General features: G+C 52.0%; 1 protein-coding gene across 2 annotated transcripts in view; it reads right to left on the bottom strand.

Moving 5' to 3' along the window:
- CUX2 (cut like homeobox 2) overlaps positions 1 to 16,240 on the bottom strand; it is a 234,449-nt gene that overhangs the window by 168,671 nt on the left and 49,538 nt on the right. The window contains exon 1 of one of the 2 annotated variants that reach the window (XM_069497075.1): positions 6,213 to 6,345. The exons of the other annotated variant lie outside the window; for it this stretch is intronic. The gene's annotated coding sequence lies outside the window, so the exon portion shown is untranslated. Of the gene's footprint in view, positions 1 to 6,212; positions 6,346 to 16,240 lie in introns of those variants that run through there. 2 annotated transcript variants of the gene reach the window in all.

Below are 16,240 nucleotides of genomic sequence, written 5' to 3'. Positions count from 1 at the left end.
GATTAAATTAGGCAGAGAATCCTGAAGAAGGATGTATGCATCCAGTTGAATGTCAAAAAAGTTTCTGCAAAGGAGAACTTCCACAGACTTACAGGGACTCGTACGACCCACGGCAGGGGGGCAGGCTGTGTGAGGGGTCTGCGGGCTCAGCCACAGAGCAGGGAGACCGACCTTGGGTGTGATTCAGAGGGACTGGGCCACTATCACAAAGAGCCTCAGCTTCCTCACCTGTGTAATGGGGGTGGGGGTGGGGTTGTGGATTCAGCAAGACCGTAGGTTAACGTTTGGCACAACGCTTGGCATGTAGCATTCAACCAATGGGAGGTGGCATTGTGTGTCATCATTGCTTCTGAATTTCAAATGCAACAATCTCGCCACCATATGGGCCCTGCTTGTACAGAGCTTGTCCATCAACAATCTCAACTAGGGGCCGCCCGAACAAAGCCCAGCAACTCCCTTCCACCATACCCCCCACCTCCCCTCTCCCCTCTCCCGCCATGCTGTCAGCAGCTGCTCCCCACCTTGCCCGAAGCTCCTACGCCTTCCTGCCTCTGCACCTAAGAATTCCTGAAAGAGAAACGTGTTTTCTACCCCCTCCTGTTTCTGTCACACGTCATTCGAAGTGTCATGATTCAAGAGCCTTCTCTCAGAAGTCTTCCAGGATTACCTCAGTCAAAATCTATCACCTCTTCCTTTGCATCCCCAAGGCACTTCGCTCCCATATCTATCAGCAATTAAGACTCATTATTAGTTATTAATATCACTGCAATCAGAGATGCCATTAATAACCATGAAGAGAAATTCTCAATCCTCTGAATAGCCACGCAGGACGCACTGCTGTTCCCCTACTTTACAGACAAGGAAACTGAGTCACGGAGAGATGAAGCCACTTGCACAAGGTCACCCAGCTGGGAAGTGACAGATGTAGGCTTCCAACTCAGGACTGTGCTCTTCTGATGCTCGCCAGAAAAGGGATCTGGGGAGGAAGGAACCTACGTTCCCCATCTCCTGGGGGGCATGCGTCATGGGCCCTGGAGAGGCAGACTGTGGTACGCACACGCACACAGCCTTCTGGCACACAGCCCTCTCCTGCATTCCCAAACATCTCCCCTTCGCTGAGTCACTGCTTCCGGCCCCTTCCTGGGGGGAGGAAGAGAGAAATCAATACTCATCGGCTATCAACTCAGTTATCAAATCAACCGGCATTGGGCCCCTGAGGCCATGGCCGATCATTCCAAAACCCCTAAACCCCGTTTCATTACAGCTAAAAGGATATTTCCTTTTAATCACCCCCAAATATTTCCAAAGAGGTGGAAAAAATAAGACTGCCCAGGGAGAAAGCCAGGTGATGCACCATTGCACTGAAGGCCTAACACACAGGGCAGTGGCCCTTCCCGGCTTGGGCCCCGATCCTCAGGGTGGCCCCCACGTCAATTTGTGGGGAAGCAACGAGCCTTGCTTGATGGACCAATCAGCCAAGGACAGCTCCTAAGAGGAGAGGTCTCAAGACACGGTTGTGAACACCCAGCCTGGGAGAAACACAGCATTTCAGGCAAAGCCACTGAGGTTGATGTCCTGTTCATCCTACATGGGAGCCACACTGTCCCCTCCCCGCCCCAGCCCTTTCTTCAAAGGAAGCATCAACATTCTCCATGGGCCACAGAAGGCTACAAGCCCAGGTGGTCCCAAAGGACAGTCAAGGTGAAATACAAAGGCTGAACTGGGAGTCAAGGTCACCAGGTGAGGCCAACCTGACTCTTAGTGTTCTGTGACTCTGGGGGTGTCTCCAAACTCACTGGGCTGTTCTTTCCTCCTCTGTTAACTAGGAATGGAATTTATAATCCTCCTTCCTCCCTGAAGACTCTGAAAACAGCCCAGCAATAACAGTAATGGCCACCCTGTGTGCCAGGCCCTTTGCTTAAATGTGTTGTGTGAATTATCTCATTTTACAGACAAGAAATTGGTGGCACAGAGAGGTGAAGCAACTTGCCTGAGTTGCACAGCCAGAAGAGCGAAGTGCTGGGATTTGAACCAGGAAAGCCTGGCTTTTAAATTGGTCCCTTTCCCACGTCCCCATCTGGCCTGTTGGAGACTGTCCAAGCCTTTAGGACCCATCTATAAACGATGGGATTCTGCAAGAGTATTCCTGGCCTTCCCTTTTGACTCCATTAGCCTATAAGCCTCCCATGAACCACTCTGAGTTCTGGCTTCTAAATTAAATCCTTCTTAATGCTCCAAACCCACCAACACACACTCATTAGACACCTATCATGTATTTTATACTATGTGCCAGGGGAAGAGAGAAAGGCAGAATGGCCAGGATGAGGTGGAATTAGATATAAGGCACAAAAAAAGGTGACTGCACCCCAAGACAGAGAAAAAATGGACAAGACAATAAAGGCAAAAAGAGAAAGAGGCAGCTCATGGTAGCTATGGAGTTCAACCAGGACTTGGGGTGCAAATAGCTTTGGGGTAGGTAGAAAGGAGATTCCACGTTGTCAAACAGCTTGGGCAAGTGCTTGGACCCAAATGGGTACAATCAGAGTGAACCCTAGAACATTTGCTAGAGCTAGGGAGAGAGCTGCTTTCCTTCCATGGGAGTTGCCAAAGTGGTGAAACAGAGCTGCCAGGGGAGAGTCCAGGCTGAGAACAAAGCCCACCCACACAGAGGAAAAGCTGAGCCAGGATATAAGCAGATGAGATAACATCTTTTGAGCGGCTGGATACAGCCATGCCTGAAATCAGAAACCTGGAACTTGCAGGTCACGTGAACCAATAAAAATCTTTTCTTTCAGTTGGCTCCAGGTCAGTTTCTCTCACATAGAATCCTAAGAGTCCTCTCTGTCAGCAGAGAGTGGCCCCAGATTTCCCCTGTGACAAGGTCCCTAAAAAGTCTATGAGATTCATGTACAAACTTGGTCCTAACAGGGTGTCTCCTTGCATCCCAGCACGGAACACAAAAATGTTCACTGAATGAATGAATGAAGTTTCCCCCATAGTCGGTGCACACCTGTCTGTCAAAGTCATATTCACCACCTCTAACCCATTCCCTGGTCTTTGAGTCATATGATAGCATCCCAGTTTCCCACTAGCTCCTTTATCTCTGGTCATCACAATCACAGTTAAGTGACTAACTCCAAGGGCTGGTCCCGGCACCTGGGAATGGCTCTGCAGAAGGAAGATGCCCCAGTCAGGCCCCCTCTTGCAAGGGGGAAACTGCAAGGCTGTGCCTGAACCTGATCAGCCCTCAGCCACAGTGGGCTTGGGAGCGCCATCCACACATGCAACAAACGTGTGCTAAGCAACTACCATCCACCATCCTTCCGCTCAAAGCATCGAGTGAGTCTGGTTATAGATCTGGGTCCACGGAGTTCCTTTTCCATGAAACAGTAGCGGCCCCACCCCCACAAGCCAATAAGACCCTCAAGATGAAAGCAGTGTTCCCTCTAGGCAGGAAACTTACAAACTTATCCGCAGCTAATAATAATAAAATGTTTTTCTCCTAAAAATAACCCCTCCCTGTAGTCATCAAGACATCAACTTCGAATCTTGTGTGTTTGTTAAAATGGTAAGCAATATTCCCTTGCAAAAAGATAAAATAATAGTAACAGTAATAACAACCAGCTTTTTTTTGATCACTTACTATGCCAGCTGCCAGGCTGTTCTAGCTATGCCATCTCACTGAATCGTTGCTATGATCCTACGAAGTGGGTAAATAGAGGCTCAGAGAGGTTAAGTAGCTGGTCTGAAGTCACCCAGGCAACTGAAGGAACTAGGATTTCTACAGAGTTGGAAGATTCCAAAATGTCTCTGAGTCTCAGCTTTGTCCTTATAAAATAGAAATAAATAGGACTTACTTCGAGGGGTTTCCACAAAGAGTAGATAACACACACAAGGTGTTTCAGCACCCAGCTTGGCCCAGGCAGAGGGCCTCACCCAGCAAGCCTGAGTGTTTGACCATCAATATGCCCCTGACACGATTTAAGGTTGGGTGGGCTCAGGGTGCCGTGTGGTGCCAGGCTCAGGGGAAAGACCACACCACTCTCTTCTCTGCCCAGATGTCAGTCAGCTTTGGACAAGCACACAAAACAGTCTCAGGTGCCCACAGCCACCACAAGCCCAAGCTTGCTGGATCCACCCTTGGAGCGGAGAGCTGCCAGGTGGCTCTTTTGCCGGCTGGCTCCCGCCCCTGGCTGCTGCCCAGGGTGACTTAACCTGAGTCTGTGCCCGCCTCGCCAAATCATTGGAGGAAAGCCAGGCACAGCTTTCGGAGCAGCCCACCCATGCAGGACATCCAGCTCATAACCCATGCCATACCGCCTCGGGCACGCCCGGCCAGGTGCCTGGCACATGGCAGCTGCCCGACAGCACAGAGTGGGCAAGGCTGTAGAGAGAGTGGGTTACAAGTTGGATTAAAAAAAAAAAAAAAAAAAGATGATACTGCGTTGCTGACGGGATGTTTTAAACTGGGCTCAGGCATTCCCGAAATAACAACAATAGCTCATGCTCTGTAGCACTTACTTACTACCTTTTATGTAAAATAAAGAATTTAACCCTCACAACATGCCCATGCAGTAGGTTATTATTAGCCCTACTTAACAGGTAAGGAAACTGAAGCACAGATAAAATGATCTTCCTGAGATCACACACAGCGAGGGCACGCTGATCCCAGGCCCCCTGTCCCATGCAAATCTGCCATGTTCAAGAAAGATCTCTAGGTAACAAGTAAGAGAGAAACCCGAGCCCAGCCCTGTCAAGATTCCCATTTTAAAGGTGAGAAGACTGAGGCTCAAAGAAGCTGAGCAACATGCTCAAGGCCACACAGCATGTGAAGCTGGGTTCTGGATCTGCATTTGGCCTGATCATATCATATTTTGCAACAGCACCTGGTTTCTACTTTATAAAATCTGACTCCACCCCAGCCACCCTGTTCTGCAGGGGGTATATATCACAATAAGACAAATCCCAGGGAAGGTGTGGTGAGTCGGACAGGGACAAAGATTAAAAAGAGGTTCCTCTGGCTCCATGGAGAAGCCCAGTGGCCACTAGTTTCCCTGCAGGGCGTGAGTCTTCTGCCCTGGTGAAGCAATTGTGGCAGGTCACAGCCTGCAGGTGGCAGGGTTCTGGGCTGCCATCTCGTGAGGAGCCCTGACTATCTCCTGGGCTGTGGCCAAGGCCCCTCACCACCCAGCTGGGGGGAGCCCCCCTGGAAGATTGGCCAAGAACCAATCCTTCCACAGCAGCCTCCCCTAGGCCAGACTATCAACCAGAGGTCCTCATCACCAGGGGTGGATGCACCTTGGAAAAGCACATTCTATATCATAAAATAATTTTATATTTCATAATAACACCACTTCCAAAAACGAAACACCCATTGTTTTTATAGCCCAAGCTCCATAAGGCCAAGTGGGGTTGGGTTAAAAATGGATGCAGTCCTCAGAGAGACACGGGAGATTTTTCGAGTTGGGGCTGAGGCCAGAGGCCGGTGGCCTTTTGACAGTGCCTGTGTTATGTTCTCAGGGCCAAGGAGGTTCGTGAGGGTCTGCTGGGGGCTCATAATTCGAGAAGATGGAAAAGCACAACATATGTGTTCACACATAACACGTGCTCACATTCTCATACATGTGATCTAATGCACAAGGCACTGCTCACACCCACATGTAACATGCTCACATGGAGCACACATGCAACATCCATGTACAAACATGCCCCCATGCGACATCCTCCCCATGCATGCTCACATGTTCAAATGCACGCTCACATGTTCATATGCTTGCATACGCTCATACACACGCACACCCTCTGACATACACACACAGACACACACACAGGTGTCCGCACCCACACAGACCCACATCATGCACCCATGTGTCTTTCCAAGATGTGCACACACATCCACACGGAGAGAAGAAGACACACAGAGCCCCAGAGATATGTCCAGACCCACAGCCACACCCATGGCCATCTCCCAAAGACACAGACAGACACATACAATTTATGGGTGCACACAGAGAGAGCTGGAGATCCACGCTCAATCTCGCACAGGGTGACTCTCAAAGCCATGATGCACCACAAAGACACACAGAGAGCGACACATGCCAAGCATATATCGGGCTAGATGCACACACAGACACAAGGACACACGCACAGAGTCAGCCTCCCACACTCAGACCCCCAAGTCCTCCCAACCAAAGGTGGGTCCTCGCACTCACCCTGGGCAGCTCGTACCCTCTCTCCGGAGCCGTCTGAGGCCCCCAGGAGCGTCCAGACACTGCCCCGGCCCGGCAGCCAGAGCCCACTCTGAGGGCCCGTCAGCAGCACCGCCGGCAAATAAAAAGCGAATGTGCAAAAATAAAAGCGAAAGGCTGCGATAAAGCCGTTCCCTTCCCACAGGACTCTGAGCTGACGCAGGTTCTGCTCTGCAATAAACATTTTCATTCTAATTTTAAAAGACATTAGCATTACCTCTTTGGCTCTCGATCCAGCCAGACGGTACCTCGCCTCCTGGGCTGCCCATTGGCTGCGCTGGGCATCAAGGGGACACAGGGTCACTCTGCAAGAGGGGCACTGACCCAGGGACCTGCTGGCTACCTGGGTTGGATTTTACACCATCCCCGTGGGCCCCGATAAAGCAGTTAGGTGGTCAGAGAGATCAGGAGTCCCAAATCTGGCAGAGAAACATCTCCCAACTTCCCCCAGAGATTCTGTCTCTCACCCCAGCCAGGATCCCCACGGATCCAATTCTATTCTGCAATGTGAGCACCACACATGAGGCAGGTGGCCTTCAAATGGCAGGTCTGCCCCCAACAAATGCGGGGCCTGGGCGGGAACTGGGGTGCCATTCATCACCCCCACCCCACTCCCCTCCCACAATGCGCCCTGCCTGCAAACTGGAGTCTCACCTTGCACCTCCTGGCAGCGACCCAACCTGGATTTCCGGGCTTGGCGAGGACGTGAGGAAGAAGGGAAACCGCACGGCAGTCTGGGGAAGCAACCCGAGCCCAAACTGCAGCACTGCCTCGTCTCCGGGCCCAGCTCTCACCCCACCCTGCTCACCCTGGGGTCCCCGGCACTCTAAGCAGTGATTCCATAAAGCCCACCTCCGAGCCTTTGCCCAAGCTCTTCCTTCCACCTTGAACACACTTTCCTGCCTCTGCCAGCGCTAGACCCGGTCACTCTTCAGGTCTGAGCTTCCAAGTCACTACATTCCTTACTGTTGAGTCTCGGATCCTCCGTTGAATGGGGCAGCCCAGGTCCTGCGTCACTGAGCCACATGATGGAGGCAGCCTCCTCTAGGAAGCTTCCTTGGCCTTTCAGGCCATGTTTGAGCACCTCTCCTCAGCTCCAGGGGCCTCTGGGGCTCCAGGCTCAGGAGACGGCTCTTCTCGGGCTGGTTCTGTCTGGGGATTCCCTGAGGGCCTGATCTGCTGTGCTCGCCGCCTCCCCTGCCCTGGACACAGCGTAAGCCCCACAGGCGGCTGCCGAATGAATGAATAAATGAACAACAGCTTGTGCCAGCCGAGGTCAGATCCCTCCGGCACGGCTCAGCGTCTTTCTCCTCTGGACTCACATAGAAACCGGGAAAGGGAGACCCCATGGCCTCCTGCTCTGCTCCTGTCCTCTCTGCTCTGGGGCTGGGGGTACGGAGCCCCCTCCAGCCGTTCCCAACTGTTAACACTGTATTACGTTGCCAGTCGGGGCTCCGCAAGTCTTGAGTTTAAAATGTGGGATGGAAAAAAGAAATGTCAGCAGGCAGGCAGTGCATAGCACCCTCAGCGTCCTCCCTCCGGGGGAACGAGTCTCCCTTGGAAATGTCCCTCACTGGGCCCTCCTGGGCAGCCCTGATGCCAAGGCCCAATGACCACACCAGCTCCTGTCTCCCAACTCTGCTCTTCCCCCCACACCCCTCCTCTCTACCCAAAAGAGGCCTGAGAGCTCTTTGTAAAAGGTAAGTGCATCCTGTCACTATGGTCCCCAGCTTAAACCCTTCAAAGGCTTCCGGCAGCTCAAATCCTCACCCTGAGCCTCGGGGGAGGGGGCAATCCAAACTCCACATGGTCACCCAAGAGGCCCTCACCTGATCTGACCCCCGCCAATCACCCCAAGCGCACCTGGATCCCAATAAAATGACTCGCAATGCCCCAGAGCCCAGGTCTCACCCTCTGTGCCAAAGCCGACGCTGTTCCCGGTGTCTAATGCTGTTCCCAGGTATAAAATAGCCACCCTAATTCCCTGCCTGGCAAATTCATCCTTTGAGACTTGCCGCAGTGTCTTCGCGGCTCCTTCCCTGCTCCTGACCCTGAGCGCCTGCCAAGCACGGAACCCGCTGCTGTGGAAAACGCCATCTTGTGCCGTAACGGGTGGTCTTCCCTCCCCAGTGACCCCCTTGTGAGCAGGAGTCCATCTTATTTATCTAGCAGCTCCCAAGATCCGGCCCAGAGTAGACACATGAATATGTATGTTATTGCTGCTTGTGATTAATATAATTTTTAAGCTCCCTCTGCTACTCGTGCCTTGCTCTAAGCTCTCGTATTAGTTTGTTTCTAGGGAGTAAAGCCAAAAAGGAAGACCCAGGCTCTTCTGCTTCCTCCCCAGCTCCCGGCGCTGCAGCCTGGAGGTGTGGGGCTTAGGGATCAGTGGGTGAGCAGTGAGGAGATGCCCTCCCCTGAAATGAAACAGGAAGCGGGGGAGAAGATGGAGCTCATCACCCCAAAACAGGCACCTGAGTATCTGAGACCCTGATGCTCAGCCCAGAACAATGTGGGTCTTCACTCCAAGGCCACACCCAGCTGTCTCAGGTGATGCACAGCCGTCTGCGGGGCCCACATCACTTCCTGGGTGCGTCAGGACCAGAGCCCCTGCAGAAGTCAGGGTGGGGTAAGCGCAAGGAGGAACAGGAAGGACCCAGCACACGAGCTCCAGGGATGCTGGGCTCTGCCCACTGGGTTGGCAAGACCCTGCTTTTACCACTTAACGCATTTCATCTTGAAAATAGGCACTCGCTCTCTGCAGCCAAGAGCTTTTCTGTCCCCCAGGCTCCTCGGGCCAGGTCTCCTGGACAATTCCAGCTCTAATCACAAGCCCACCCAGCGACGGAGCCAGCCCTGCTTTCTGGAAGCTGGAGACACAGCTGAGCGAGGAAGTGGGGGAATAAAGGCATCAGAAAAGAGAGACAGACAACGGCAATGCTGTGAGGCCTTGGGCAAGTGACTTTGCCTCTCTGAGCCTCAGTTTCCTGATCTGGAAAATGGGTGTTAGGTAATGAAAGCTCCTGAGATTCTGCACGGGAAGCACCCGGCACAGGGCCTGGCCTCCCACTCTGCTCCACACATGGTGGCCGTTATGACAGTAATTTGGGAAAACCCAAATGGCTTCTAGGGGAGCAGGAAGAAAGGATGGGGTGGGGTAGAGCATGGCAGGCAAAGAAGCTCGGCTCAGGCACTTAGAGAACTTGAGACCAAGGTCAGATTCCCCTTCACCCACACCCAGAAGGGCTCCATTTTGGACCCTCTGCTGCCATGAGAATGTGAACCAGGCTCTGGTGATGTCATACTCTGAGCGTCCAGCAGCGCTTGGTTCTCCCTGCTGACAGGGGGCTCAGTGGCATGGATAATCCTTGGGCCATGGCTCACCCATGGGTCACTCTACTCAGGCTTGGCTGAGCCCCTAGCACTCCCTCCTGCCCCCATGTTCACTGTCAACTCCATCGGCCTCCTTGCTGGCGGAAGCTGAGAGTCCCATGGGGAGCAGGGCCTGAGCCCCAGCACAGAGCAGGTCCTTGAGGGCTGCCGCCCTTCACGGGGGCTCATGCCAGGCCGGTTCGGGAGCCAAGCGCCTCAGCCCCAGCATTTTCTGACCCTGCAGAGCACTCACATGTCCCCTCCTTATGGCTTTGAGACACTGAAAGAGGGGACAGTGTTCAAGGCAGATAAAATGGAGGCTCTGAGTTTCCCTTGAGTCAAGGAGAGAACACGCAGTGATGGCAATGGCGGTAATATTGAGAATAATGGCTTCAACAGAATGGCTGTGTCTTACTGAACACCAGTTCTCGCCAGACCTCGCAGCCTCGGAAGACAGCATTGTTGTGCTTCTTTCACAAATAAGGAAACAGACTTAAAACGGTGAAGTCACTTCCCCCCTTACCACATTCTACACACCAGGAAACAAAGACTCAGAGAGGACAGGCCACTTGCCTGAGGACACACAGTGGGAAACAGACCAGAACTTGATCCCAAGTTTATCTGACCATCACGGCTCTTAACCACAACTGTTCCCTCCCAGGAAAACCCACAGCCAGTCATTCAACAAAGAGTGACCGAAAAGTAAGAAATGCCACGGGGTGCTTGGTGCTAGGCTCCCCTGGGGAGCCTGAGGGGAAGGTGATGAGTCCCCAGGCTCTTGAGGCTGACCCTCTAACGGGGGAGACACAGATGCTAATGGCTCTGTTACTGCCAAGGTGATGAGGGCCAGGACTATGGGAGCATCCTGTAACTAAGAGTCTACCTTCTCCCAGGGATCAAGTGAAACCTCCAGGTTTACAGTTTCCAGGCTGCTCAAAACTCTGGCCCGATGGGCAAGACAGACATGCACCGAACAAACACATAAATCGTTTCTATTGCTTAAAAAGGTGGATGCCACCAGCACACAGAGGGAAGACAGAGATCCCTGTTGCGGGTCCCTGCCAACTGGCCCTCTAAGCTCAGGCAACAGCAGAAGTTACTCACCTGGTGGGAAAACCAGGTTCCACGCAGGACCCTCGCCTCCCCCTGCCTGCTCCTGGTCCCCCGGCCACTTCTCCTGACCTTCGGCCATAAGGAGGTGGTCAGAGCTGCTCACTCCGGGCCCAGCCGCAGCCTCTGCTTCCCCTTCTTCATGCAGCTCTCAGAGTTATCGATTCTGCCACTGGAACGGCCGAGATAATTTTGCTTAGCTTCAAATACCTGGTTCTCATGAATTCCTTGGCCAGAAGGTTATAAAGCTTCCTCTAAAACATGGGGGAAAGATTAAGCCTGCTTATGGTTAATAATACACTGTACCCTGTCCGTCAAACTGCCTGTCTGCTATTGAAAGTTCACTATTAGATACTTATTTAAACAGCCTCGCAAGGCTTCCGAAGAAAGTGCAGTTATGCATTTTTCCCCTCCTTGCTGGCATGAACGACTATAGATAAACATCAATTCGCTCCTGCGGATCACAGTCACAGTAAATAAATTTTTCAGGAAGCCTGAGATCCGCACAAAGGCTCCACCAAGCTCCCATTTCACACAACATCAATGTTTGGCCTCCAAGAAATAAAAGCTCTAAGGTGTCCATCGCCAGGGCAAAATTATCAATTGTCAAGTCACTTTTAAAAGAGAAAGAAGATAGAGCATTTCAGAGAGCCAGTTCCTCTTGCAGCTTAGAAAGAAAAGGCGGAAGGACAGGTCGCCCACAAACTAAGGACTGGGATTTGGCCCCTAAAAGCTCGGGTGTCCGTCCCCCAAATATCTGGCCCCAGGCCTGCTGCCCCAGGCAAGCTGAAGCAGTCACAGCCTGAGGCAGCAGGTTCCAGCTGAGTTCAGTGACTTCGGTGACTCAGGCGTTGGGTTATTTTTACTTTCTCAAAGCATTTTTTTGTGGGTTTTTTTTTCACTACTTTTAGAAGTGGCAGACGAGGCTTGTCTATTATAAAATATTTGTTGCAAACACACACATGCACACACACACTCTCTCACTTGCTCACCGCTCCCCACACAGTTCCCGTCTGTGTAAAAATCTCAAGTCCCCGTGGTGTCAGGGACAGGAGATAGGAAAGCTGAGACACCCCCACCCCATCCCGGGTGAGCTGGGGTTTATGTAACACTCCGCATGGTTCTGCTGGAGGAAGGGGTCCTCGAAGCTGGGAACCCAGAGTAGACGACATTTTACAGATGGAGAAACTGAGGCACAGAGGAGGCTCAGGAAGGAAGAGGTAGACTTGGATGTGCCTGTGGCCTTGGGCAGGTAACTTAAACCTGCCCCAGCCTTGGTTTCCTTAGCTGTAAACCGGGGATTATAGCAGTCTCTGCCTCACAGGGTCACTTGAAGGTTAACCCCTACATCCCTATGTTTTAGCTTTATCATTCTCCAATAATAGAGGCTCAGAGCCTCCTAGGCAATCTCTGGGAGGACCAAGGCTGGGTTTTAGAGCAAGGAGCACTGTTCTTGGAGTCAGCAGATCCAGCCTTGATTCTAGGCCCATCACCACTTCAAAGTCACGGCTCCTCTCTCTGTCTCAGACTCTTAGTCCAAATAATGAGACCTTGGACTAGTCGGTTCTAGCATTAAAAGGCATGGTAATATCTTCACAACCACCTCATAGGGAAGGTGCTATTATTATCCCCAATTTACAGAGATGAAAACTGAGGCTCTGGGAAAAGCAAGCTGTCAAAAACCAAGGAAACATGAGTCGCTCAGACCTCAGAATATAACCTTATTTGGAAATAAGGTCTTTGCAGATGTAATTAAATTAAGATGAGGTTATGCTGGATTAGGGTGGGCCCTAAATCTAATGACTGCTGTCCTTATGAGAAGAGACAGGCACCAAGAGCAGGCAGCCACGTGAAGACAGAGGCGGAGATCGGACGGATGCGGCTGCAGGTTACAGAATGCCGGCAGCCCCCGGAGCTGGAGAAAGCAAGGAAGGATCCTCTGCGAGAGCCTGCGGAGGGAGCGTGGCCCTGCCGACCCTTGATTTTGCACGTTAGGCCTCCAGAATCACAAAAGGATAAATTTCTGTTCTTTAAACTCCCAGTTTATAGTAATTTGTTACGGCAGCCCTTGGAAATGAACGCAATGCTCGTCTATAAAAAATGCATAGAACCCCGGGCGACTATTATCTGGGCTTTTGAAAGGTTCTAGGCTGGGTGGGGTGAAAAATCAAAATGGGCCCTGTTGGTTGGGCAACCAGGACGAGGTGGCCCAACCTTGTGCCCCTTAATGCCCCGGCGAGTTTCTCCCTGTTCTCACAGGGAGAAGCAAAGGCTGCCTGGTTATACTTGAGCTTAAGCTGAGGCGGTAACCTCAGCTGTGTCCCCTGCACGCCTTTGTGGAAAGGGCATGGCAGAGTCAGGACAACCACCCTGGTAGCTTTGGGGCCGTGACTCTCACTTCCCTCCCCAAACAGGAACACCGAGGCCAAGCTCCTGGGGTTATTTACCAGCAGTGGCCGCTTGCCAGTTCGTCCTCTCTGCCAGGCACGGAGCCCAGCTGCCCGGCCCTGGCTGGAGTGCACGTGCTGACTCCGTCAGCCACCTTTTGGGGTGAGTCTAATGAGTGACCCCTTACATAGATGTGCAAGCTGAGGCTGAGAGCGGCTGAAGTTGCTCACCCAAGGACCCCCCCTTAGCTAGGACACGGCCCAGCCGGACACAAACTCCACTCTGTTGGATTTCATCCCCCGTGGCCTTCACCCAGAAGATCAAGGAGGTACCACACAAGGGAGCCTCAGCACACAGTGGGTGCTCCATAAATGCTGATTTTTGCTTCCTTTGGAACCTGCTGTTTGGCGACAGCATTGTTTCTCAGCACCTCTCCTTAAGTAAGCAGGAGAGGGGAAGAGAAACCCAATCTAGTCTTTACAATTAAAAAAAAAAAAAGCAAAGAGAAGAAGTAGTATCTGAAGCTGATTGGGTTGGGTGCATTTGGAAAAAAAACCACTGGACAAAATAAGTGAGTTTATGAATTTAACTAAACCAGGGACTTCTTTTATCCCCCTGGGAATTTTTTATGGCCTCTGGGTGGGGTTTCGGTTGTTCTGCTGTCACTGCAAGCACAGGCTCAGGGAGGCTGTCATCTGAGCCCCACCGGGGTAAAGGATGCCAAGAGATGGGGGAAGTGGAAAGCACCCCTGTGTTACAGACGAGACCAAAGAGGGAAGAAGTAAAATCCCCAGAACCCCAAACAGAAACCCAGCTTACCCTCAATGTACCACGTCTGGCCCCTCTAAGAACCCTGTCGGTTCTACACTGACAAACGTCCTGCGCTGGTCCACAGCTATCCAAGTTCACTCCCACACTCTGCTCCCGTCCCCCAGCATGGCTCACCAAGATGTTGCAGCAGCCTCCTCCCTGGCCTCCCTGCCTCCACTGGGAGGCCCCCTCCATTGCGCAAGGCTGCCAGAGGCACCGTTCTCACACGTAGGTCTATCTGCATCATTCTTCTGCTCAAAGCCTACATTGGCTCCCCTTTGCCCTCAAAATGAAGCCCAAACTCCTTACCCAGCCATGAGCTCCCTGAAACTCCTCCAGGCTGCTTTGGGCTGTCTTAATAGAAGATGATACAAAGGGACAGAGGGACTAGATTCTGCTTTTTGCCTGTTGAAAGTTCAAGCATTCCCTAGTTACAGTTCCCCAAAAGCACCTGTACACTCTGACCTCTGGACCTTTGTACCTGCTGTTCCCTCTCCCTGGAATGCCCTTCCCTCTACCTCTTCCCACTCATCTGGGAAAGCCCAGTCACCTATCAGCTCTCAGCTTAGGTGCTGCCTCCTGCAGGAAGCTCCCCAGGCCCTCTGGGAGGCCCCTATTCCAACATACGGCATCCTGCTAGGAAGCCAGAAATCAGGAAGAACTCAGTCCAGCACAGCCAGGCCCAGAGGTGCCACCAGGGAGGATGTTTCGGGTGGGGACTTGGCTGCTCTCAGCTCAGTGCCCTGGGCCTTGGGGTGGACAGACCAGAGTTCCCAACCCAAGACCTCAGATACTGCCAGTGGTTTTTGCTCCCTACAATGTGCTACCAAATACGTCTTATTTAATCTTCATTATTCCCTCATTTCTCAGATGAGGAAACTGAGGCTTGGAAACGAGAAATCTGTTACCCAGGCCATAGTCTGGTGATCTGCAGAGACTCCATCCCAGCACTGCTGGACTTTGCCTCCAGAGTCTGTGCCCTGACACCTGTCACAAGGCAGAGAATGCCCTGAAAACAGCAGCCACGTGAGGCCAATCACAGGAACTGTGATCATTACCGCAGGATGCCAGAGCTGGGAAGGACCACGCCCAGTTCCCTTCCCCTGTGCCTCAGTCTGCCCACTTGTAAAATGAGCGTAACGACAGCCAACACTGCACACCGCTCAGGCAAAAGACGTGGGGTGGGGAGGGGGTCCTGACTCCCGAGACCAGCAGCTAGCTCAGGAGCAAACAGGCGGGAAGCTCAGGGTGACTCCCAGCTGCCTCTCCTCCCTACACTACAGAGCTGTTGGCCACTGGAGAAGAGGGCACCCACGTCCCACGGCTGCGTGGTCAGACACCACACACCATGCGTGACAGGGGAGCGTCGTGGCTCTGCTCAGTATCCAAACCACAGGGATTGAGAGCTGCACGTCTGGAGGAAAGGACTCGGGGTCTGGAGCCTACACGCCCAGGTGTGAGTCCCAGCTCCACCACTGTCCAGCTGCGAGTCTTCAGACAAGTCCCTTAACCTGAGCCTGTTCCCTTCTCTGTAAAATAGTGACATCACCTCCATCTCCTTCACACAGCTGCTATGAAGACTTGAGTTAATGGCTCACAAATAGGCAATCGGTCCATTGTATTTTTAATAATTAATGATGTTCTTTCAGTCCTTTACTTTTCTCAAATTGGACTTATTTTGAGGTAATTGTAGATTCACATGCAGAAAGAATACAGACAGCTTTCTTGTACTCTTTACCCAATGTCCCCAGATGGTAAAATTTTAGGACACTGTGGTGCAGTATCACAGCCAGGATGTGGACATCGATATGGTCGAGATGCAGAACATTTCCTTCACCACCAGGGTCTCCCATGCGGCCCTTTTATAACCATACCCATGTCCCTCCCCGTCCCCTAACCTGTCCTCTGCTTCTAACTTCATCTTGTCAAGAATAGGCAAATGGAATCTAACATTACGTATTAATGTTCCCTTTGGGGACTGGCTTTTACCCCCTGGAATAACTCCTTTCAGCTTCATCCAAGTTGTTAGTGTATCAATAGTTCGGTCCTTTTCATTGCTGCGTAGTGTTCCATGGTACGGACACACCACAACGTAACCCACAGACTGCTGAACATCTAGGCTGTTTCCACTTTTGGCTGTTAACGAATAAAGATGCTGAGAACATTCACATGGGGCTTGTGGGTGAGCTTAAGTTTTCATTTTTCTGGGATACAGTCCTTCCATTTTAAATGCCTACAGGCATATGATTTCATTCGTTCACCATATGTTTATTAAGCATCTACTACGTGCAGGCGCTGTTCTAGACACTAAG

Source organism: Eulemur rufifrons, chromosome 21 (assembly GCF_041146395.1).
Source record: "Eulemur rufifrons isolate Redbay chromosome 21, OSU_ERuf_1, whole genome shotgun sequence".
Taxonomy (NCBI): Eukaryota; Metazoa; Chordata; class Mammalia; order Primates; family Lemuridae; genus Eulemur; species Eulemur rufifrons.
This window is presented reverse-complemented; position numbering and strand designations above follow the sequence as displayed.